We start from the raw sequence: 24,726 nt of genomic DNA, 5'->3' as shown, positions 1-24,726 counted from the left end.
CTACAGCCAATTATCCTTTCCGCTGTTCGGATGATGCGCTGCAGCCTCCCCTTTTCTAATGCTGAGCAGGAGCTGAACCATACAGTCATAGATGATGTTATGGTGTATTCAATAATTGCAGTGTAGAACTGCTCCATTAAATTTTTAGGTAGGCCAAACTTTGGTAGGCTTGTCTTGACAGCAGTATGCCATTCACTTGTAGATAATCGGGTTTGAAATCTCTCTGCAGTTAGCATTTCATGTGCGGCATGCAGTGTTCTGTCTGAAAGAACCTTTAGTGCAGCTGGCGGAGTGGTCATGGACAACTGATCACGACTGTTGCCTGAAAATCTCAAGTGCCTCATGTTTTTGAAAATTAACGAAATGTGGGTTATTAGCACCCATCATCCCCCCACTGCAGATGTCAGTGATTGACTGACACAAGGGTTCAATGGCCAACCAAGATGCCTCTGTTAACATTCATTTTGTTTCAAGATTAGAAATAACTCAGTATAAAAATATGTGCAGGGAAACAAGGAAAAGGCAAAAAAAGTTTCCCACCACTGTCCATACATGTGGTAGTTTCTCGTTCAGAATCCGAATAACTTTTATTCGCCAAGTACAACAGGTGTCGTACTCGGAATTATTTGTGGTTCACATGGCATGGCAAAGTACAAATACAGATGTGCAAAACAAATACAGATGTGCAAAAAAGGCAATAGTACATATGACCTTCACATTTCACAATCACAGGATCAACAGTTTTTGAGCGGCCCATGGGGCCTGCGAAAAGTAAGACATTCATTTGGTGCAGTTCAGTACTGGCCCCTTGGCAGTGGGACCCAGAGCAAGCAGCTGTGAGGTTAGGCTGACTTTAAGGCTGGAATCATGCTGGAAGGTGGGCCTGGCAGGGGGAGGCTGGAGTTCAACAGCAAAACTGCTTGAGGGAAGAAGGAGTTCCTGCACCTGGTGGTTCTGGATGGTATAGTTCTGTAGCAGCGGCCCAGTGGGAGGAGCTTGAAGTAGCGACTGCCTGGATGGGAGGGGTCCCGGGCAATCATGGTGCCCCTTTTCCTCATCCTGGCTGAGTAGAGAAGATCGAGAGGTGGTAGAGAAGATCCAATAAACCTCTCCGCATCAGTTATGACTCTCTGCAATTTGTGCCTGTCGCTAGCTGTTGTCCCGGCGTACCAGACAATAACTGAGGAGCAAAGGATGGATTCTATGGTGGCGGTATAGAAGCTGGTCAGCAGCTCCCGCGCCATGCCACATTTTTTCATTTGGCGCAGGAAGAACAACCTCTGCTGGGATTTTTTCTGAATTCTGGTGGTGTTCTGCCCCCATTTCAGGTTGTTAGTGAGGGTTGTGCCAAAGAACCGCACAGATGGTACCCTAGAGACTGCGGTCTCGCCTATGAGGACTGTGCCTCCTGAAATCTGCAACTAATTCAACAGTCTTTGCCGCATTGAGTACTAGGTTGTTGTCCCCGCACCAGTTGCAGATGCGCTCCACTTTGCTATGGTACTCATGCTCCCCATCATTGCCAATTAGGCCTATGATGGTAGTATCATCCGCAAATTTGATGACCTTCACAGAGTCAGCGGATGAGGTGCAATTGTTTGTGTACAGGGAGAATAGGAGTGGGGACAGTACACACCCTTGTGGAGCCCCTATATTGGTGGTTTTCACGCTGGAGTAGCAGTTGCCGAGCCTCACGTGCTGCGTTCTGTTCGACGGGAAGTCTTTGATCCACGCACGAAGAGTGAGATCCACTCCGAGCTGCACCAGGATGATAAGCAGGATGTCTGGGCAGATTGTGTTGAACACTAAGCTAAAGTCCAGGAAAAGGATCCTAGCATAGGAGGCCGGTTTGTCCAGGTGCTCTGTGATGTATGCCAGGCTAGCATTGATGGCATCCTCAACAGATATGTTTGCCCTATATGCAAATTGATGCGGGTCGAGGAGGGCATGTACCAGTCGCTCCAGGATCATCATGATGTTAGTGTAACGATTGTGGAACTTTCTCCGTGATCAGCGCACAATGCGTGCGCTGACACGGTGGAAATCCTCCACAAGCGTATATTTGCAGGCACTCAGCAAAAGGTGCTACGCACCTGTAGAGGGAAATTCCTGTCGGCAGATGGCGCTGGGGAGTGCAGAGGAACCAATCCTCTGTACCTCCACAAGTGCCAGACAGGAATTGTACGAAGCGCAGAACGCAATCGCAAGAGAGGCGATTGCGAATGAGATTGAGCAAAGGGACAGGTTGTATGTGTGTGCGCCAATCCAGTCGCCACCCCGCGACCGCGCACACACAACAGCAGATACGAAATAGGAACGTGATCAGGTGCGATCGCCAGACGTGACACAAGGCAGATCAGAATAGAATACGAGGGTAGCAAAGGCACAGCAAATAATATAATAAGGAGATACGGAAAACAACAAACGCTAGCTAACCGCGAACACCGCACTCATTCGCAACAGTGCACGCGGTTATGCGCGATCTCCACGTGATAAGCACAATAGAGACAAGCACGCCTAACTAACCATTAACAGACAAACATGAAACAGAGGACGCGAGCGCTTGCTTAACGGTTACCTCACCGAGCCTCCAGCAAGCGGACAAGACAGACACACGAAAACAGGGACAAACGAGAGATAGGATCCACAGCACTAGCGAAAAGTAGCTAGCGCGATCCCAGGAGACAGAACAGAAGGATCCCCAGCGCTAGCGAAAAGTAGCTAGCGCGATCCCAGAAGACAGAACAGAAGGATCCCCAGCGCTAGCGAAAAGTAGCTAGCGCGATCCCAGGAGACAGAACAGAAGAGATAGCTGGTAGCAACCGCTGCACCAGCTATACTCCAAGAACAGAGATCAGAACCATTTCCTGTCGACCACCTTTGGGACAGGACAATGGCAACAGGCAAGACAAGACAGAACAGGCAATACAGATAATACAACCTGACTGGGCTAGAAGGGGAGCCTAAAGCAACCCCCAGGAATTTACTATACTAGATAGCAATGGCTGACACTCCAGCAGTGTCCATCAGGAACAGACCATGGAAAGGAAATGACCAGCCAAGCCTTCTGGGAAACATAAAGCTCTTATAGTGCCAGTCATCAAAGAAGGCAGGTAGGGGATTTGCATAACGAATGTATGCAAATTCCCCAGCAAGAGAACAGACCAGAAACTTGCAATGGAAAGACAGGTCTCTGTTCCAGAGACCTGCAGCCCACAGACTAGAGGAATGGACAAACAGCTGTCTGCCTGTGCATCATCACAGTTAGAAGTTAGGGCAACAGGTCTGAAGTTGTTGTGATCAGTGCTGCCTGTTTTTTGGGGGGACTGGTACTATTGTGGACCTCTTGAAACAGGGGGGGGGGACTATGCCTTCTGATAGTGACTGCTTGAATAAGGAGGTGAGCACAGGAGTTAGCTGGTCAGCACAGGTTCTTAGGGTGGAACATTTGCCCTATGCGTGTTATAGAGCCAGAGTTGGGATGCATGTGAGCACTTGGGAGCCTCTTTGCAGTGTTTGTAGCTATGCAAGTGAATGTATTGTTTTGATAACTTTAGAGATTGCTGTAGGGATTGCATTTATTCCTGCATGATTGATTTGCATGAAAGTATGAACATTTGCATGCGAGTGTGCAGAGGGTTAAGTGATTTAGTGTTGTATTGGCCGCACCCCCTTTAGCACCTCCCTATTACATATTTAAATGTCCTAGCTTGAAGGTGAGGAGCAAGGATTCTGTGTTTTTTCTTGTTGGAATATAAACCTGGAACCTGGGGTACAAAATCATAACACACTGCTCCAATGCTTTACACAATTGTAAGTGCAGTCAGTGTAACATTTTAAAAACAAATTGTTTACAAAAAATGTTTACACTCACCTTATATATGTTACTTACTCCATCTATTACTTGCAGTCCCTCTGCTGGATAATTATCTTTTTTTGAGAAACAAAGTTGCTCTTCTGCTGGCTGCTATTTGAGGGGAAAGACATTTTTCAGTACACCAGCCAGCATCTGCACTTTATCATCCAGTAGTGGCTGAATAATGTAATGATTAAGGCCTCTGCCTGTGACACAGGTGACCTGGGTTTGAATCTTGGCTCTTCTTGTTCAGTAAGCCAGCACCTATTTAGTGAGAAGATCTTGAGCAAGAGCCCCTAACACTGCTATTGCATATAGAGTGTGTCCTTGTGGCTACAGCTCTGGTGCATTGAGTCCGTCAGGAGAAAAGCACAATATAAATGTTTTGTGTCTTGTCTATCATCAAGGCAGTTTTGGCAAGGCCTTCAGTATGGTCTTGACTCACAAAGCTATGATCATCAGGTGAGCGGCCTATTGTTAGTGTGAAGCACACTACCATATACATTATAGCACAGGGCCCTTATTTAATTCATTTTTCTCCTTTCTTTTGTCCTAGGAGAAAACTTTTCAGTTTCTTGATTGTAGAGCAATTTGCAGTTGAAAAGGTACCAAAAAGTAAGTGAAAAAATACTGTCAAAATTATTTTGAGTATTTTGTCACTTGCTGTTGGTTTAAAAGGCATTTTGTTGACAAATTGTGAAAATAACAGTTAGGAGAAAACTCAGAAGAAAAAGTTAATTACATATGGGCCCTTTGGCGTGTTTCTTTTCTTCCCAATTCCCTTTTGTTTGTCTGCCATACAGGTGCAGTAAACATTTATTGGGAGAAGCAGCATACTGGTGTGAACTATGTCAAAGGCTACATGTGAGCTCTCCCACAGGTTCCAATGGGTTGTCTGTCAAACAATTTCTTCTGTCTGGCTCACTAAGCTGCTGTATTCCAACCAGAGTTCCTGTGAGATAGAAGGGTGGGTGCCAGCAGATATGGTGGAGGAGGGAGCCTGTCACCCAAAAATCAATAACAAAGAGGCTTTGGCATCCATAAGATTGGAGGACTAGAAGAAAAACTGTAATTGATCAGGAGGAAGTGAGTATAAACGTTTCCCCTCAATTTTTTTAAGTTTACTTAGCTATTTTTATTTGCTATATTTTTATTGAGACTGTTTTAATGACTAGCTTAGAACCTCTTTGCTTTTATTAGAAATCCATCAAGAGTTAACCAAAAATTACAGTGACACATTGTCAAAGGCCTGATATGGTATTTGTTGGGTCAGATTAATGAAAAGCTTTTGATAACACCTACTCTTTGATTTCTGACTTTTCATATTTTTTACCCTCTTTGAAAATTAGTATTACAGATGTGTTCCTTCTGAGTTGCAAAAGCCACTGTCAAACCTACAATGTATAGTTTGAAGATAAAAAGCAAGCTATAAATGCTACAAATGAACCTTCTCATGCAGAAGCTACAAATCTTCAACGGAGAATTTATAAAATCAACAAGGAAACATATTCTAGTCAAACTGCATGACAGAGGTTACCCTCTTATCTGTATGACATTCTAAACATGAGAAGGCTGATACTTCTGTTCAACCAAGCAAGACAGTAAAATAGGAGTGATATTACGGCAATAAAACACAAATGACATTTTATGCCATCTCAAAATTGTAAATATCACTGTTTGCCAGATGTGATTATTATTATTGAAGTGGATTAATCACATTACAACACATGATAAGACAGGCAAAGTAAACTTTGTAAATCTAAAAGTTAAAAAGAAATTATAATCAATGTTGTTCAGTTTATTAATTTGAATTCTCCTTATAAATCAATCTTAAAGGGGTTCTCTGATATCTGTAAAAATGCTAAAACTGACACTCACATGGGGCTCCTATCGGACCCCTGCAGCTGTTATGTCCCAACCCGTCCTCCTCCGATACTCCGATCCCCGCAGCCAGTAACCTGCTAATCATTCATCTAGACAAATAGAGCTGCGGCTGCGCGGCCATGGTCATGCGCGTGCTTGCTCCCACGCGTCATCGGGAGTTTACTGCGCAGGCGCAGTACAAGAAAACTTGGCACTGCTCCTGCGCAGTAAGCTCCTGATGACGCGCGCGGAAGCACACACGCCACAGTTCTATCTGTCTAGTTAGACAAATAAATTAGCAGGTTACCGTCAGCGGGGAACGGAGCACTGGAGGAGGATGGCGCGGGACATTACGGCTGCAGGGGGTCGATAGAAGCCCCAGGTAAGTGTCAGTTTTAGCTACATTTTGCTAAGAATTATTTTATTCTAAATGCATTTTAACTGGAATAATAAGAAAAAAAATGGGGGGAAAAGATTTAGGCCATTATTGTTTTAAAATAAAAAATTCTACTGTGCATAAAACTCCCACACTTTATTTGTCTATGTATCCCAGTTGTTGCAACCTTTAAAATATTTCCCCAGTACAATGTATTGCAAAATTATTTTATTTGAAAATAAAGGGGCATTTTTTCAGTTTTGCGTACATCCCCCACATAGGCAAAAAATAACAGTAATATACCTTCACAACATACATATAAAAAAAAAGTTCAGTCCCTAAGGTAACTATTTATGTATTTTTTTTAAACTGACGTTTTTTTTTTTGTTTTTTTTAATACATTTCTGTGTTTTGCAGCAATCGGGAGGGGGGGGGGGTTCTATAGGGGCTTTAATAAATATTAAATGTAATTATTTTTATTTTTTTAACTTTAACCCATTCGTGTTCCGTTGTTTTCACTTGAGAAATGTTCACCTCCCATTCATTAGCCTATAACTTTATCACTACTTATCACAATGAACTGATCTATATCTTGTTTTTTCCGCCACCAATTAGGCTTTCTTTGGGGGGTACATTTTGCTAAGAGCCACTTTACTGTAAATGCATTTTAACAGGAAGAATAAGAAAAAAACGGAAAAAAATCATTATTTCTCAGTTTTCAGCCATTATAGTTTTAAAATAATACATGCCTCCATAATTAAAAGTCACGTATTGTATTTGCCCATATGCCCCGGTTATTACACCGTTAAAATTATGTCCCTATCACAATGTATGGCGACAATATTTTATTTGGAAATAAAGGTGCATTTTTTCCGTTTTGCATCTATCACTATTTACAAGTTTAAAATTAAAAAAATATAGAAATATATCATCTTTACATTGTTATTTACAAAGTTTAGACCCTTAGGTAAATATTTACATGTTTTTTTTTATTGTAATGTTGTTGTTTTTTATATTAAACATTTTATTTGGGTAGTTTTGGGAGGGTGGATGTAAACAACAGGTTTAAAATGTAAATGTGTGTTGATTTTAATATTTTTTACTTTTGGTTGTAGTATTACTTTTTGAGTTTGTTTACATGACGCCACTCTAAGCGTAACACACGCTTAGAGCGACGCATGGGGGAGGTAACAGCCAGAAAAGGCGAAGCTTCCGAGAGAAGCTGTCACTTTTTCAGCGGGGGAGAGGAATCAGTGATCAGGCACCATAGCCTGATTCACTGATTGCCTGGCTAACGAACCGCGGGCCGGGAGCGCGCGGTAGTGCGCATGGTTCCTGGACGTAGTTTCTACGTCCAGGAACCAAAATAGGTTAATATTACTTTTTGGGCACTTGATGGCGCTGAACACTCTCTTGAAAGTTACCTAGAAGTGTACGATCTTTTTTCTTCTTTTTTTTTTTGTCTCGTAATTTGAGAAATGTTGATTCATTCACAGGGGCTTTGGTTGCCACGGGGGAACTTGTTCCCCTTCCCCAATCTATCCCCTGTAATCAACCCACTGCAGCACCGCTGTATGAATACATCTGTCCAGATTGCCGTGAAGCAGCTCCTATTGGACAGATATATATTCATTCTGATTGGCAGAAGTGGTTAAAAGAACATCAAAAATGGACTTGGGAGTCTTCTCCCAGTGGGAGAAGTGAGTCACTCAACTCAATAACGATATAACTACAAACAAAAAAAAAGAAACAGACATCCCACATAGAATGTACCCTAATAGGTATCCATAATAAACACGCGTTTGGCCTTGAAACACAACATACAAAGGTATGGCCATCAAGCCTCCTCAAGGTAAGCCACCTTGAGGAGGCTTGATGGCCATATCTTGTTTTTAGCTGTTTTAAAAATATTTCCCTCAATAAAGACTATGGTTGTTTTGTGATTCAAGACCAAACACATTTATTATGGATACCTATTAGGGTACATTCTATGTGGGGAGTCTGTTTCCTTTCTTTTTTTTTTTATGGCAGAAGTGGTTAAACAAAGTAGTCCAAAGCTATAAAAAATTGTAGTCATATAAGAGATATCTGAAAAAAATATATTTCTAAATTAATCCTTGGCCTGGTATTTTGGAATCGGAAGATCTTCCCATGTGTCAAATACACACACAAGGAACAATGAAAGTCTAAGGACCTGTGTACATGGATGCTTATGCTTTATATGCCATGTCTAAGCTGTATTTAGTCCTGATTGTGTTACCTTGCTGTTTTATGCTGTTGCTTTATTTTGCTGCAATTAGAAAACAACAAACACAATGCCACTAAATAAGCACACATGAGTAAAATACAAAATAGCCCACCTTAGTACAAAATGGCTTCTTAAAGCGGTATCGTCACCATAAAAATCAAATTTCAACAGCAACTGGTCTGAGTGTACCTGTATTAAGTGATAAAGATGCTAATCCTGCATTCAAAACTTTCAAAACGTTTTCTGCTGTTATGATTTGGAGTTATCACATACTTAAGGAACACTGGCCCTTTAGTAGTCGTGCCAAAGAATTGAACGCTGGGGGTTCTTTTTATCTATAATCTATTCCTCCTCTTCCCTTTATTTCCCTGCCAGCTTCTTATCTGAAACCTAATCCCCTACTCACTTGTGTTTACAAGCAAGGCTGAGGCGACTCAGCGATTGGAGGAGACAAGAAAAAAAGTAAAGGGCAGAAATTACATCACGAGTTAGCCTTAACTGTGGGCAAAAGACATGGCCCCCACCAGGAACAGAATTCTTGTAATTTACTATATAACATTCACTGAAATCAAAACGTGGACAGTATAATATATGTGTTATGTAAGTAGATCAAGTATTTATCTACTTATATATGTGTTTTTTTTCCCTGGCATAGTATGGCTGATCCTACCGCTTTAACAATCTCACTAGATCCATCTTGGACAGTTGAAAAACTATAGGACATAAGTTTGCATACAGTTACAAATTACATTCAAGTCATTTCCTTTTAATCTATCCAACAAGCGTGCTAGCTAAAGGTGGCCATACATTGTACAATTGTTTTAATAGATTTGATTCTATAAAATATTGATTATCGACAACAGAAATTGATTTAAGTGGTGGCACTTTTGATCAATATTTGGTCAAAAGGTTAGTCAGATACTGATAAAACATGTACATTTTTTAGACAATTGATGCTTTAACCTCTTGAGGACCATGGTGGTAAACCCCCCTAGTGACCAGCCTAATTTTACCATAATTGGCCACTGCAGCTTTAAGGCCAAGCTGCAGGGCCGTATACCTCTGCACACAAGTGATCCCCCCCCTTTTCTCCCCACCAACAGAGCTCTCTGTTGGTGAGGTCTGATCGCCCCCCCTGTGTTTATTTATTTTTTTATAAATATTTGTTTGTTTGTTTTTTTTATATTTTTTGCCATTTTCTTTTTTTTTTTTTTATTCTAAATCCCCTCCCTCCCCCCAGCCGGCCAATCGCGGCGATCGGCTGTCATAGGCTTCTGCCTATGAGAGCCGATCGCTCTCTTGTTCCCCATTGGGACAGCCGTGTCACACGGCTGTCCCCAGTGCAGCGCTGCTGCTGATCGCAGCGCTGCACATGTAAATACACGGCGGTTTCGCCGTGTAACAGTCTCCCGAGCGGCGATTGCCGCTCGGAGACTGAAGGCGGAGCCCAGCTCCGCCCACCAAGCGGAAGATGCACGCGCACCGTGCGCGCGATCTCCCGTAAACTGCTGCCCCAGGACTTTCCGCCAATTGGCGTTAGCTGGTCCTGGGGCTGCCGCCGCGGCCACGCCTACTGGCGTGACGCGGGCGGCAAGCGGTTAACATCCCAAGCAAGTAAAGCTTGACCCACAGAGTGCCAAAAAAGGTTAAAGCAAGAATCTAATTTCATGCACTGACAGGACTCCAGCATCCATGGTTCCCCAAAGACTGAAACAGATGGAAGCTTCCATAAATGTATTCATGTTATTGCCTTTCATTAACTGTGTGCTACTATATTGTTTATTTGTTAGTTATGTTTGTCATGTTCTATAATATTTCAATGCCTAATTTATATTTTCTTAAATAAATGTTATAAAATAATTGTTGGCTATCTTCTGTTCTGGGTATATGCGGCCTTAAATCTGCCTCTGGGTGCTACCAATGAAATATTGTGTTTTTGCATAGAGCAAAGGGCTGAACAAAAGTTGCTTTGGGTAACATGTCCTTGCATAGAAATGTGGTAGAAAGCAATTTGAGTGTGAGCAATGGTTGTCTGTTATCCTGCTGTCTGGTACACAAATATTGGTCCCAAGTGCTGTGAAAACTGTGTGTAGGTTCAGGCTGTGAGAGTGATGTGGCTAGCATATGTTTTTGACTCTACCTACATGCCTTGGGCACCCTCTGTAGCCTCATCCTAAAATTAATTTGGACTACTTTACGACACATTTACTTAGACTGAACAAAACATTTAAAGGGGTCATTGGAGGAGAAGAAAACAGAAAACCAAGCACTCCAGACCAATTGCAGTCTCATAAAATAGACCAGGCAGGTAAAACAGCATGTTTTGGATGTTGAAACCAACAATGTTGAACACTTGAGGAGATATCAAGTATCTCTCAGCACTGCTACACAATCTTAGTCTTTATTAGTGAAAAACACTTACTTCAATTCGTTCACACACACGAATGGCACAAACCCAATCTTGAAGGCTGTGGGGTGGTGTTGATTGTTGGTTTCAACACCTAGAACATGCTGCCAAGTAGTGCAACCCTTTCAAATCAATGTGTTTATCACTAATAAAGACTAAGATTGTGTAGCAGTGCCGGGACTACTTTACATCTCAAGTATTAATAAAAAAAGTTGTGGGGGGAGGACATGTGTCAGCTGTGTAAATGTAAGCCATCAGTGTTTGTAATATGATCTGCACTGTGGCATGTTCACATTCTAGCCTGTTTAGAGCATCTATCCGTGTAAATTACATTTCCTTGTTAAAGTTCATGAAAAAAAAATTCTAATACAATTCTTGTTATTCTTCCCTAGCTATTGAACACAAATAAAAAATATAGTAAGTACTGTAGAGTGCATTTCCCTTTAACTTTGTTAGCATATCTAGAGTTGCATGCATCTTACCTTTAGCATAATTCATAAAATACGCAAAAAGTAGAGAACCTTTCTATCCTAAACTCCAGGATGAAACCCCATCAAAAACTTTACGCTTCTTGGTCTTGGTTCATAAAACACTTCCCTGTGTTGCAAATTCACTTTCAGTTATTGACATTCTTTTTTTTCTCCCAGTTACAGTTGACCTTAATCTTGTGTCTAAGAACACTGAAGGCTGTACACCATCATCCCACATGCTGACAGATTAAATTGTGTGAAGAAAGTTGTTACCAATATTGGACTTTACTCACCTCCCACACAGTTTATCCTCATGTTATCAAAAATCACCTTGACCTACAGATTTATTATTTTATGTCAGAAAACATTTTTTCTCATGGGTTATCAAGTAGGAATTTAGTTCAGTGACAAACACACACATACGCACGCGGACACACACACACATCCAAATGTGTGCTCGTTGCAGCATTTTATCTGATTAATGTGGACATGCATACAAGCCAAAACATTTACTGTAAATGAAACTCCAGCCAAATGTTTTTACAGTTTAGATTAGATGAGGAAAGAGTAAACTTTTCTAAGGAATTTCTAGCTTTGCTATCTTCTCTGAATGTACTAACAGCACAGAAGGTGAAGGAAATTTCTCCAACAGGCAGACTACTATAATCTCTCATGTTCTATACATTCTCTGAATTACAATAGTTATTTTTTATTGCTCTGTGTATTCCCAGTAGAGAGACTTTCTCAGTTTTACACTTTTAAAGAGACACTGAAGCGAAAAAAAAAATATGATATTATGATTTGTATATGTAGTACAGCTAAGAAATAAAACATTAAGATCAGATACATCAGTCTAATTGTTTCCAGTACAGGAAGAGTTAAGAAACTCCAGTTGTTATCTCTATGCAAAAAAGTAATTAAGCTCTGCGGACTTTCAAAGTCGTGGAGAGGGCTGTTATCTGACTTTTATTATCTCAACTGTTCCTGGACTATTTACTTTTCCTCTGCCAGAGGTCATTAGTTCACAGACTGCTCTGAAAGAATCATTTTGAATGCTGAGTGTTGTGTAATCTGCACATATTTTAGAATGATGCAATGTTAGAAAAAACACTATACACCTGAAAATAAAAATATAAGAATATTTTCTTTGCTGCTAAACTTCTAGTAATTATTCATAGTACACAACCAATTCATTATATCATATATTTTTTTCGCTTCAGTGTCTCTTTAATACATGAGAAAAAATGTCCCCAATGGGAGCTTTGTATGAAGCTCACCTAAGTATGGTATCACTTTGGGACTTTCAAATTAGCTGTGAGCACATAGTGACTTTTCTAACTGTCTAGACTAGAAAAAGTGAATGAACAGATACCTAATTTACTAAAAGGTCTCTCAGACTGAAGGCAGTTGGATGACATAAGTAATCCTACAAACCTCAGAAATGTGTAAACAATAATTTGCAGTCCTTGATTGGACCATATTGGACCCAGTCTCAGTAGTCTTCCTAGGTTTGCAAACAACTTGCCGCTTACAGTCATTTTCATAACATCCAGGCTAGTTTTGCAGGATGTGGGCACTGAGCTCACTGGCAACTACTAATGCACTTCTGTACTTGTAATGCATATATTTTGAGAGTGATTGTTAAAGGACTTACGAGGCCAGATTTGCAAAAAAAACATAAAAAAAGTTAGATACCTGTGCGTGTTTGCAAGGCACGGAGGACGCCGTCCGCGCCCTCCGTGCCGTTCCGCCTGGTCCCCGCTGCTTAATATGCTCCCGAACGGTCCCCGACCGCGCGGCCCGGGTCGTGCTCCCCAGCCTGTACCAAGATGGCCGCCGGAGCTGGCCGCGGCTGCGCAGTCCGCATAGCCGCGAGTGCGGCTGCGCAGCTCTAAGGCCAACCCCCCGATCCACGTAACAGTAGCGTGGATCGGGGGGTTGGCCTTAGAGCTGCGCAGCCGCATTCGCGGCTATGCGGACTGCACAGCCGCGGCCAGCACCGGCTGCCATCTTTGTGAAGGCTAGAGAGCCCGACCCGGGCCGTGCGGTCGGGGGTCGTTCGGGGGCATATTAAGCAGCGGGGACCAGGCGGAACGGAAGAAGAGAATGGCCTGATTACCCATACTCACAGAAAGAATACAGCCAGTTATGCCTTGCTGTCAGCTCAGAGCTCTCACCTACACTCACAGAAATGGGCAGCGCCCAAAGGACAGTTTCTGCGATTACGCAGGAACTCGTAGCATTATGTCTGAATTTCAGAAAGAGGAAGGTGGATTGAGAGCTAGACAATCAGTAAAGGGATACTCGTCATGCCTAATTAATCCTGAAAATCACAAATCATTTAGAAAAGGAGGGCCAAGCTCCTCAGGAAAGGGAATGATCAACCAGGGTTTCCCCCTAACAGTCAACTGATAATAATCAGAATCACCCCAAGTAGAATCTCAGCTGCACACATATTGTAAGTACTTATGGGGCACATTTCAATATTGTAGGGGATATACAGGATCTTCTCAAAAAATTAGCATATTGTGATAAAGTTCATTATTTCATGTAATGTACTGATAAACTTTAGACTTTCATATATTTTAGATTCATTACTCACAACTGAAGTAGTTCAAAGCCTTTGATTGTTATAATATTGATGATTTTGGCATACAGCTCATGAAAACCCAAAATTCCCATCTCAAAAAATTAGTATATCACGAAAAGGTTCTCTAAACGAGCTATTAACCTAATCATCTGAATCAACTAATTAGCTCTAAACACCTGCAAAAGATTCCTGAGGCTTTTAAAACTCCCAGCCTGGTTCATTACTCAAAACTGCAATCATGGGTAAGACTGCCGACCTGACTGCTGTCCAGAAGGCCATCATTGACACCCTCAAGCAAGAGGGTAAGACACAGAAAGAAATTTCTTAATGAATAGCCTGTTCCCAGAGTGCTGTATCAAGGCACCTCAGTGGGAAGTCTGTGGGAAGGAAAAAGTGTGGCAGAAAACGCTGCTCAACGAGAAGAGGTGACCGGACCCTGAGGAAGATTGTGGAGAAGGACCGATTCCAGACCTTGGGGGACCTGCGGAAGCAGTGGACTGAGTCTGGAGTATAAACATCCTGAGCCACCGTATACAGGTGTGTGCAGGAAATGGGCTACAGGTGCCACATTCCCCAGGTCAAGCCACTTTTGAACCAGAAACAGCGGCAGAAGTGCCTGACCTGGGCTACAGAGAAGCAGCACTGGACTGTTGCTCAGTGGTCCAAAGTACTTTTCTCGGATGAAAGCAAGATTTGCACGTCATTCGGAAATCAAGGTGCCACAGTCTGAAGGAAGACTGGGGAGAGGGAAATGCCAAAATGCCTGAAGTCCAGTGTCAAGTACAGGTCAGGCGCTTCTGCCGCTGTTTCTGGTTCAAAAGTGGCTTTACCTGGGGAATGCGGCACCTGTAGCCCATTTCCTGTACATGCCTGTACACGGTGGCTCTGGATGTTTCTACTCCAGACTCAGTCCACTGCTTCCACAGGTCCCCCAAGGTCTGGAATCGTTCCATCTCTGCAATCTTCCTCAGTGTCCGGTCACCTTTTCTCGTTGTGCAGCGTTTTCTGCCACACTTTTTCCTTCCCACAGACTTCCCACTGAGGTGCCTTGATACAGCACTCTGGGAACAGCCTATTCATTCAGAAATTTCTTTCTGTGTCTTACCCTCTTGCTTGAGGGTGTCAATGATGGCCTTCTGGACAGCAGTCAGGTCGGCAGTCTTACCCATGATTGCGGTTTTGAGTAATGAACCAGGCTGGGAGATTTTAACCTTCCTGGCGGTAGCCGCGCAGGAGGTTTTCTCAGGCCCTGCTGGGTTTTCTCACGCCCCGCGCTCGATCGCCGCTATCCATGTCGCAACACAGCCCGCCCCTAGACCCCTGCGCTGCCTGGCCTATCAGCGCCAGGCAGCGGCAAGGGGTGGATCGGGACTCCCTTAGACGTCACGACGTCCATGACGTCAGTGACGTCATCCCGCCCCGTCGCCATGGCGACGGGGGAAGCCCTCCAGGAAATCCCGTTCTTTGAACGGGATTTCCTGATCGCCTATCGCCGGAGGCGATCGGCGGGGCTGGGGGGATGCCGCTGAGCAGCGGCTATCATGTAGCGAGCCCTAGGCTCGCTACATGATTTAAAAAAAAAATCAAAAAACGGCTGCGCTGCCCCCTGGCGGTTTTTAATATACCGCCAGGAGGGTTAAAAGCCTCAGAAATCTTTTGCAGGGGTTTAGAGTTAATTAGTTGATTCAGATGATTAGGTTAATAGCTCGTTTAGCGAACCATTTTGTGATATGCTAATTTTTTGAGATAGGAATTTTGGGTTTTCGTGAGCTGTATGCCAAAATCATCAATATTATAACAATAAAAGGCTTTGATCTACTTCAGTTGTGTGTAATGAATCTAAAATATATGAACGTCTAAAGTTTATCAGTACATTACATAAAATAATGAACTTTATCACAATATGCTAATTTTTTGAGAAGATCCTGTATTATCCAGACACTGGCACTTATTGTGCAGAGACCAAGTTTTTAAATCTATACTTTAAAAAAATCCACTTATAGCACCCAGAATGACTACCGATTTGCATTACCTGTTAGTTAGCAGCAAATTTGCATATAAAAATAAGTATAAACAAAGAGGTTCATCTAGTGTGCATTGTTGCGGTGATTGTAACATTTGTCAATATGTGAAGAAAGGGGAAAAGTTTGTCAGCCGTGACTGAACAAAACATTTTGTCATTAACGACTTTATTAATTGTCGACAGAGAAAGTTGCTTTTCAATTACTATGGAGCTGCAATATGATTTATATTGGGAAGACCTATAGATTTTTAAAAGCTAGAATAGAAGAGCATGTTGTTGATATTAAAGGCAAAAATTAGAAGTGCCAGATCACAATGTACTTTAAAAAGGAACACACCTCTGACTCTAGAGATCTCAAAGTAATGGGTATATATACATTTAATATTGGTTCTCAAAGTGGAGACTTTGAGAAACAACTGCTTAAAAAGGAGTCGTACTGGATTTATGAATGCTATTCCATGTACCTTCATGGTCTAAATAGTGATTTAAATCTGTAAGTCTTCCTACAAGCTGGTCTCCCTCATACTCTTAATGCATTTCATTCAAGCATACAATACTATGTAAAATATAAAATGAAGGGCAATGTCCCTTTGAAATACTGTATATACTCGTGTATAAGCCGACCCAAGTATAAGCAGACCCCCAACTTTTACCTTAAAACTGGAAAAAAAGATTGACTCATGTATAAGTCGGGGGTAGTAAATGCAGCAGCTACTGCCTACTGGTGAGTTTCAATAGTCAAAATAAGTGACAGAAGGTTAAAGAGGAACTTCAGCCTAAGCAAACATACTGTCATTAAGTTACATTAGTTATGTTAATTAAAATAGATAGGTAATATAATCTCTTACCCACTCTGTTTTAAAAGAACAGGCAAATGTTTTAATTCATGAGGGCAGCCATCTTTTTGGTTGTAAGGAGGTGACAGGGAGCATGAGACACAATTCCAACTGTCCTGTGTGCTGATCACCCCTCCCAGATGCTAGGCAACATGAATAACAACATAGGAAATCCCATCATGCTTTGCACAGCATCAGGGAAAAAAAGCCTGGGCAGTCTTCTTTGATGGGTGGAGCTTAGCTAAAAATGCAGCTAAAAATGAAGCTTTGGTAAGAAAAACAAAGTTCTGATGCTGTGAAACTGTTAAAGAAACACCAAGCCTTTTCAGTTCTGCTGAGTAGATTTTTAGTCCAGAGGTTCACTTTAAGCAACACTAGCTTGTGCCAGCCTGCTGCGGTTTACTGCCATGTGGGTAGTATCCATCAACCCCCGCCCCCCATAGGTGGAGCAGTATGTATAGCTGAAGCCAGACCACAGCCCGCTCAACTACATGCACAACTTTCACCACAGCAGTCATCGCACAGCATTCAGGGGGGATTCACTTTGGTAGTGTCTCGTGTATAAGCCGAGACCCCCACTTTTGGGTCACGTTTTTGGGCCCAAAAACTAGACTTATACACGAGTATATAAGGTAAGTCAAATTTGGTCATGCAATGAAAACTGCAGTCCTTGTATTAATACACAATAATACTGGGTGCAATCTGCATTGGGTACTGTTTGTAGATTTCAGACACGTGTGGCCTAGCACTGTATTGTTTGGGATTATACTACTGATTAATCATATTATACTTGTGTTATGTAGTAAGTGCCTGAATTTTTCTGCTTATGAAGAACAAAAAGGATTAGCACTATACTCCTTACTACCTTTGTGCTCCTCCACATGGGAGACCCTTTAAATACAAGTTGCCGCCACAGATTGCTGTTTAAGTATATGACACCTGTTGCATATTCAATTTATAACGTTTTATTTTTCTATTTGTAATCTACTATGGTAATTTGTTAAAACACAAAAATCCAAGAGAAAAAAAAAACATATTTTTAATTGAAATGTATTATTATGAAATGAATGATTCAAGAACACACATTCTATTCAATCATTAGTTTGATTCTGATATATATTTATATATATGATGAAATATGTAACGCAATTACATTTTAATTACTAGTCAGGATTGCAATTATATTATTTATAAACCTCTTCACAAATCCTGCAATAAAACAAGGACCATTTAATTACAGGGGTTTATTTAAAGGGCTCTGTCTACTTCTCTTACCTACTGCTTAACTTAATTAAAAATAATAATAAGCAAAAAAAATCTGTATCTATAAAATTCTATTTCAACACATGGAGTAGTGGTACATTTATCCATTTTGTTAAATAAAATGCATGTTGCCCGTAAGGCATTGAAGATGCCATTTAGAATGACAGCACAATTGCTCTTTACAGATGGAACATAAAACATTTAAGCTTCTAGTTTTTCCTGGGTTTCTTGAAATTAAACAACCTTCTTGAGTTGATTATTAGAGAAAAATAGAAAACGTGTGTTTCCTTGATACCATCAAGCTTAGATAACATGTGAAAAAAAATTCTGGTGCATACTTTGTAAATACATTTTTTTAACAGATCAGCAACTACAAGAAAGCACTTCTGTCTGTCTGAGGCCACATAGGAAAAAAAGGTGCTGCATAGAGTGAGTCTTGAGTGCTCAGCCAACAGAGTTCACTTCTCTCAACGGCACTGATTCACTAACAAAACTATGCATAAATGTTAATATAAGATATGGTATGGTGTATCACGCACAATCACATATTTTATCTTACATTAATCAATGCATTATTTCCATTTTAATTAACTAAATTAATTTTAACTAACACTTATGTTTCAGAGGCACCAAAATGAAATAAAATCATTAAAAAACTGTTTAAAAAGAGTTTTTACCTTCTCTGAGGGAAAAGAGAGTGAGATAAATAATTATAACTTTAAAGAGGAACTGTAACCTCCTATTGTACTCAGCACCAGTGTGTACATCATGCCCACTTTATAGGGGAAAAACAAGTATCTCCTAGTAAAATAATATAAATTTACTTAGTTTCTGTAGCTTTAACCAATAAGCCACGCCCACCACACTAGCTGCCTCCGCGGATGTATAATAATTAGCCTACTCTCAGTGCCTTCTGGGTAGTGACGTTTAGAAACGTCACAAGCTCTCTCCTGGTGTTTGGGGAAAAAAAAAAGTCTCCTTCAACAAGAGACAGGCAGCAGAGTGAGCCGGCCACGCCCCCAAATCTCGTGCAGTGCCAGAAGCTTTCAGGAGAGAGAGCAGCGTGTATCTAGCAGCCTGCTCACTCATCCACTGTCCTTCTCACTGTTTCTCTCCCACAGGCATGACAGGTAATCTCCAGCATCTGATAAAATGTATACAGTGTGAAAACGCTGCCTGTCTGATGCATCTGGGGGAGGGGGAGAGAGGTCTGACTTCTTAGCCTGAACTTTTTTTACTTTGAGTTCAGAAACAAAGCAGAGAGCAGTGCAGACTCAGTGACAGGCTGCCAGCATGCTTTACACTGCTGTGTCTCCTGTGCTTTGCTTAGAAAGTAGTAAAAGTGCAGAGCTAGAAGTCAGACCTCTCCAGCTGTCCCTTATTTATGCCTTAAAGGAGTCCTCAAGGGAATTGAAGGAAAATAAGTGCTATTTACCCGGGGCTTCGTCCAGCCCCAAGCTCCCAGCATGTCCCTTGGTGCAGCTCTGCGGTGAGCCGTTCGCTTGTGAAGCTTTCCGGTCCCCGGCAATGACGTCAGGCCGACCAGGAGGTACTGCACCTGCGTGAGGGGTGCTGTCAATCACCGCCACGTGGACCTGAGCATACTGCAGAGGCGCAGAACTACTACGCCTGTGCAGTACGCTCCGGTCCACGTGGCAGTGATAGAGACGCTCACGCCGGTGCAGTACAGGGTCAGCCTTCGTCCTGGTCAGCCTGGACGAAGCCCCGGGTAAGTGGCACTTATTTTCCTCATATCCCTTAATGACTCCTTTAAAGAGAACCTGAACTGAAAATAAAAAGTAAAAATAACCATACACAGATCATACTTACCTCCTGTATACTCCTCAATCTCTTTCTCCTCTCCTGCGTCCCATTTGTCCACTGTGATCATTTCAATTCTCCATCCTCCATTTTAAAAACGGCCATTACCCCTTAACAGCTTCCTGGTCAGCACACTGTTAAACTGTAATATCACCCCACTTGAACCATAGGGAAACATGGACATTACCTTGCACATTCAGTTGTAACTGACAACTGCTGATACATAACTGACAGCAACTGGTATATTTCAGTTCTGACAAAATATTGTCAGAACTGGAAGGCATCATTGTAAGAAGAAAATGTTGAGCTTCTGAGAGGAACTGACGGTGAGGTTAGTATGTAATATTCATTTGCAGCTACGTCATGTGTTTATTTTGACACAGGATTAGACTGTGAGCTCCTCTAAGGACAGTCAGTGACATGACTATGTACTCTGTAAAGTTCAGCAGAAGATGTTAGTGCTATATAACTACATAATAATATGGTAGATCATTACATTATGACTATGGTAGGATTAGACTGTGAGCTCCTCTGAGGACAGTCAGAGACATGACTATGTACCCTGTAATGTGCTGCAGAAGATGTCAGTGCTATATAAACACATAATAATAATATGGTGGGACATTACACTATGACTATGGTAGGATTAGTATGTGAGCTCCTCTGAGGACAGTTAGTGACATGACTATGTACTCTGTAATGTGCTGCAGAAGATGTCAGTGCTATATAAATACATAATAATAATAATATGGTAGGACATTAGACTATAACTATGGTAGGATTAGATTGTGAGCTCCTCTGAGGACAGTCAGCGACATGAATATGTACTCTGTACAGTGCTGCAGATGATGTCAGATGAGTGTGCTCTTCAGGGCCTATTCACACTGGGGCAATTCGTAGGCGGTTTCTGCGGATTAAAGTGCTTGTGTAATCCCAATCGCTCAAAAATCATGAAAACGTAGTCAAAAATATGCGTTTGCTGCAAAAAAAAAATCACAGCCGCAAAACGCTAGCGCTAATTGCCAGCATTTTGTGATCCCCAGTATGAATGGGCCCATCTGTCCTACTCTGATGGCTGGCTCTGCAGACTGCTCCAGCATCACTACAGTACAAAGCTCTTGGGGATTTGGGGTGAAAAGGCTGGAGGCAGGGTGCTGTACTCAAGACCCTGCAGAATACTGAATAGGGACTGTCTACAAATCTTTGTATTTCTTATCAGTGGACGAGCAGATGCAGTCATTAGCACAATTGTGCAGGGGGTAGAAAGCTTATAATCAAATCAGATTAAAATCACGCCCCCAAGTGCATGCCTGATTGACAACGCAACCAATTTCAGGCTGATATTTGGGCACATGAGTCAATCGGAAATGCTGCAAATTGGCTATCGTGGTTGGTCGGGTGCATGGCACTAAAAGGCAAGCGATATCGGAGTGAGTGACTAAACTCCTGGCGCTATGTGTGTATGTGTATTTACACATTACCTGTCCTGTTTCCCAGTGACCGCCCTCTTCTGAATCCGCTGCTACACTTCCCATACTTGCTGCCGGCACATATCTCGCTGGCGTGCGTGTGCGACGTTACGCTGGCCGGCATTTATAGAGAGGAGCGGTGGAAGACAGATACAGGAAAGGTAATGTATAAATACACATACATGTACATTTTGTATACAAGAATACAGAGGCGCCAGTAGGATAAAACAAGATAAAAAGTTTAAAACGTTTTTCGGTGGCGGTGGTGGACCAACCACACACAAACAGACCAACGAGAGCTGTTGATTGTAGAAAAGGCAATTTATTCACATACTCCTAAGTAAAAATGCAACGCATTTCACGGGCAAACATCCCGCTTCATCAGGCAATAGAAGAACGGAGTATCTCACTAAAAATGACAGAAATGTAAAGCATATCAGGGAACTGAACACAGATGTGAGGGGTAGCAAAAAGAAGGGGGGATTTATTTATTCTGGTGCATAGTATATGGAATATTACAACCGTCTGTGTGGGGTATTTAAATATGAGGTATACAGGAATGGGAAGGGGCAGCTTGTGCCACAGATTCACAAGGGTTAGGAGGGGACAGCCTGTATGGGGACGTGAGTGTGGAGGCCTAGGGATGGAGGGGTATAGGAGGATGGGATCGGTGCTGGCTGGAGTGGGTCCAGGAAATCAATAGAAGTTTACTGAAGGATTGGTGTGCATGGTGAGACGTTTGGCTAATAGTGGGAACGATCTTGAGAGAGTGTAAATATCAGACACAATTAAGTTCAGACAGGTAACTATGTACATCCATAATTTTTGAACATGCTAAAAGCTAATAACTAAGACGAAAAACCAGCGTAAATTGAAGAGGAAGGTCGCACTTACCGGCTCTGTGTCAAAAGATAGCTTGGCACCTCTGTGCAGTGCGACCTGCGAGTGGTGTTTATGTAGGGAGAATGAATTGTATGTCCGGTCTGGAGCGCGGGAGGGATTGGGGGGCGTAGTTGCATGAGCTGAGCTGACACCAATAGGTGTCTGTTGTGGGCGGGCTTGGGAGTGATGGATGGGATAGGGGGCGAGCACGAAGTGCGAATGACCTGTGTGTGTGTTGGTAAGGAGGTGACGTGTCATGACGCGCACGTAGCGGCCTGTGTCCCGATAGTATGACGCGTGTGCGTCTCAGGGTAGGGGAGGCGCGCATGCGCAAATTACGTAAGTGACTCTGGCATTGGTGGAAGGCGGGTTGTGTCATAGCGGTGGCCAGCGCCTGCGCGAAAGTGCGGGGAGTGATCATGCCGCCATATTAATTGCGGGCAAAATGCGGCCAGCAATAGATTATTATGATAACAGCGCGTAGATTAGTGATGCTTATAACAATTCCACCAACACTCGGAGCAAATCTTAATGCCATACATACAGCTATGGGTCAATTGGCACATGTCTGTGGAGTCTATGGCTTTTGTTACAATGGTGTTAGGCAATGGACATAGTACCAGAAATAGATTGTCACCATCTAGTGGTGTATATGCAGATTACACGAGATTTCAATTTTTTCGCCCTGCAAACGCAATGTACATATATATATATATATATATATATAAAAACACATATACACACGCACCTATGCATGTGTAGAGAATAGGTAATTGTAACACAAGGTGAAATTAAAATACAATAAACTAAAAATATATAAAAACTAAAGTGGAGAAGCAATTAATAAAGAGGAGTAAAAATATATAAAAAAACAAGTGACATACATGTATATATAAAAAAGGGGGGGAAAAAGAGCGCATTTGTCATAGATATATACATAAAAGCGCAAACATCACAAATTGTCAACTCGTTTTGTACCGGTAATATGCTAAAATATAAAATGATCAAAATGACAGAGATAAAATAGGCGGAGAGTGTGTCTATTTTCATTTTTCTTTAGACGCCTGAGTTTAATCTATAAACATTATTTCTAAAAAGAAGAGAGGACTCTATTAAAAAGAGAAAAGAATATAATGTTAAAGTGGTGAATTAATAGATTTTTTCAAGAATTTCGTTTAAACCCCCTGGAGATAGGGTCTTCAGAATTTGGATCCAGAACATTTCGCGTTTCTTGAGAGAGTCAAAAGAGTCGTGACGGTTGTGCGGAATGGATTCGATGAACGTGATACGGAGGAGTGAAGGGTCGCTGTTGTGGTGGGTGGAAAAGTGACGCGAGACACTGTGCAGTGGGTATTTGTTTATTATGTTTCTTTTGTGCTGACCTGTTCTGCTTCGTGCTTGCTGAGTGGTTCTACCCACATACTGCAGCCTGCATGGGCAAGTGATAACATAAATAAGGTATTTGGTTTCACAGGTAATGGTTTCTTTGATGTGATATTCTGTTTTCGTTACATGTGAACTGAAAGATTGGGTATTTTCGACGAATTGGCAGGCTAGGCATTTTTTGTGTTTACACGGGAAGCTGCCTGGTGTATTGGTAACGGGAGTGTGTTTCGTATCTGTAGGTGTCTGGCGGAGTCTACTTGGGGCCAGTATACTGCTGAGATTGGGAGCGCGTCTGTACGTGATGGTGGGTCTAGGCGGTATGATGGATTGTAGGTAGGGGTCTTGGAGGAGAATTTCCCATCTGTTATTGAGGATGTTGCGGATCGACTGATGTTGGGCACTGTATCTGGTAATGAACCTGGGCATGTCTGAGTACTGTGTCTTAGCTTTGAGTTGTGATGAGTTGGCAGATGTTGCTTTGTGTTGTGCATCAAATAATAATTTCTTGGGATATTTGCGCTCAGTAAACTTCTTAGTAAGGATTTTGGACTGGGTGTTATACTGTTGTATATCTGTGCAGTTACGGTAAATTCTCTTATACTGGCAGTATGGGGTATTTTTTGTCCATGGGCGGTGGTGGAAACTGTTATAGTGTATGTAATTATTGGCGTCTACGGGTTTGAAGAAGGTTTTAGTTTTAATGTATGGTGGATCTGTGTATAGGATGAGGTCTAGATATTCTATAGAGACTGGGTCAGAGTGAGAAGTGAACTGTAGGCCGGCCGAGTTGGTGTTTAGGTAATTTAGAAAGGACGGAATCAGGTTAGGAGGGCCTTTCCAAATGAATATTAAATCATCTATGTACCGCTTGTAGAAAATGATATTGTTGTGGAATGGGTTGTTACTGTACATTTTTGTTTGTTCAAAGAATCCCATTGCTAGGTTAGCGTAGGAAGGGGAGAAGGAACTTCCCATAGATACGCCGCTGACCTGATGATACGTTTGTTCTTGGAAAGTGAAAACGTTATTCTGAAGGATAAATTCGGTGCACTGCATAAGGAATGTTTGTTGGACGCGTGGCATGGATGTGTTAGATTGGAGATAATATTGTAAAGCTGTAAGTCCAAAAGTGTGTGGTATGTTCGTGTATAGAGATGTGACATCGCAGGTGAGCCACGTGTAGTCTTCCTGCCACGGGATGGACTGAATAAAGCTAATAAGATGTTGGGAATCTTT

The 24,726-nt window shown here is 42.0% G+C and overlaps 1 long non-coding RNA gene across 1 annotated transcript in view; it reads left to right on the top strand.

Moving 5' to 3' along the window:
- Positions 1–24,726, top strand: part of LOC137570696 (uncharacterized) — a 38,888-nt gene that overhangs the window by 4,377 nt on the left and 9,785 nt on the right. Inside the window, exon 2 of the long non-coding RNA XR_011031142.1 lies at positions 4,660–4,942. This is a non-coding gene — a long non-coding RNA (uncharacterized lncRNA). The remainder of the gene's footprint in view (positions 1–4,659; positions 4,943–24,726) is intronic.

This window comes from Hyperolius riggenbachi, chromosome 4, assembly GCF_040937935.1.
Source record: "Hyperolius riggenbachi isolate aHypRig1 chromosome 4, aHypRig1.pri, whole genome shotgun sequence".
NCBI lineage: Eukaryota > Metazoa > Chordata > Amphibia > Anura > Hyperoliidae > Hyperolius > Hyperolius riggenbachi.
This window is presented reverse-complemented; position numbering and strand designations above follow the sequence as displayed.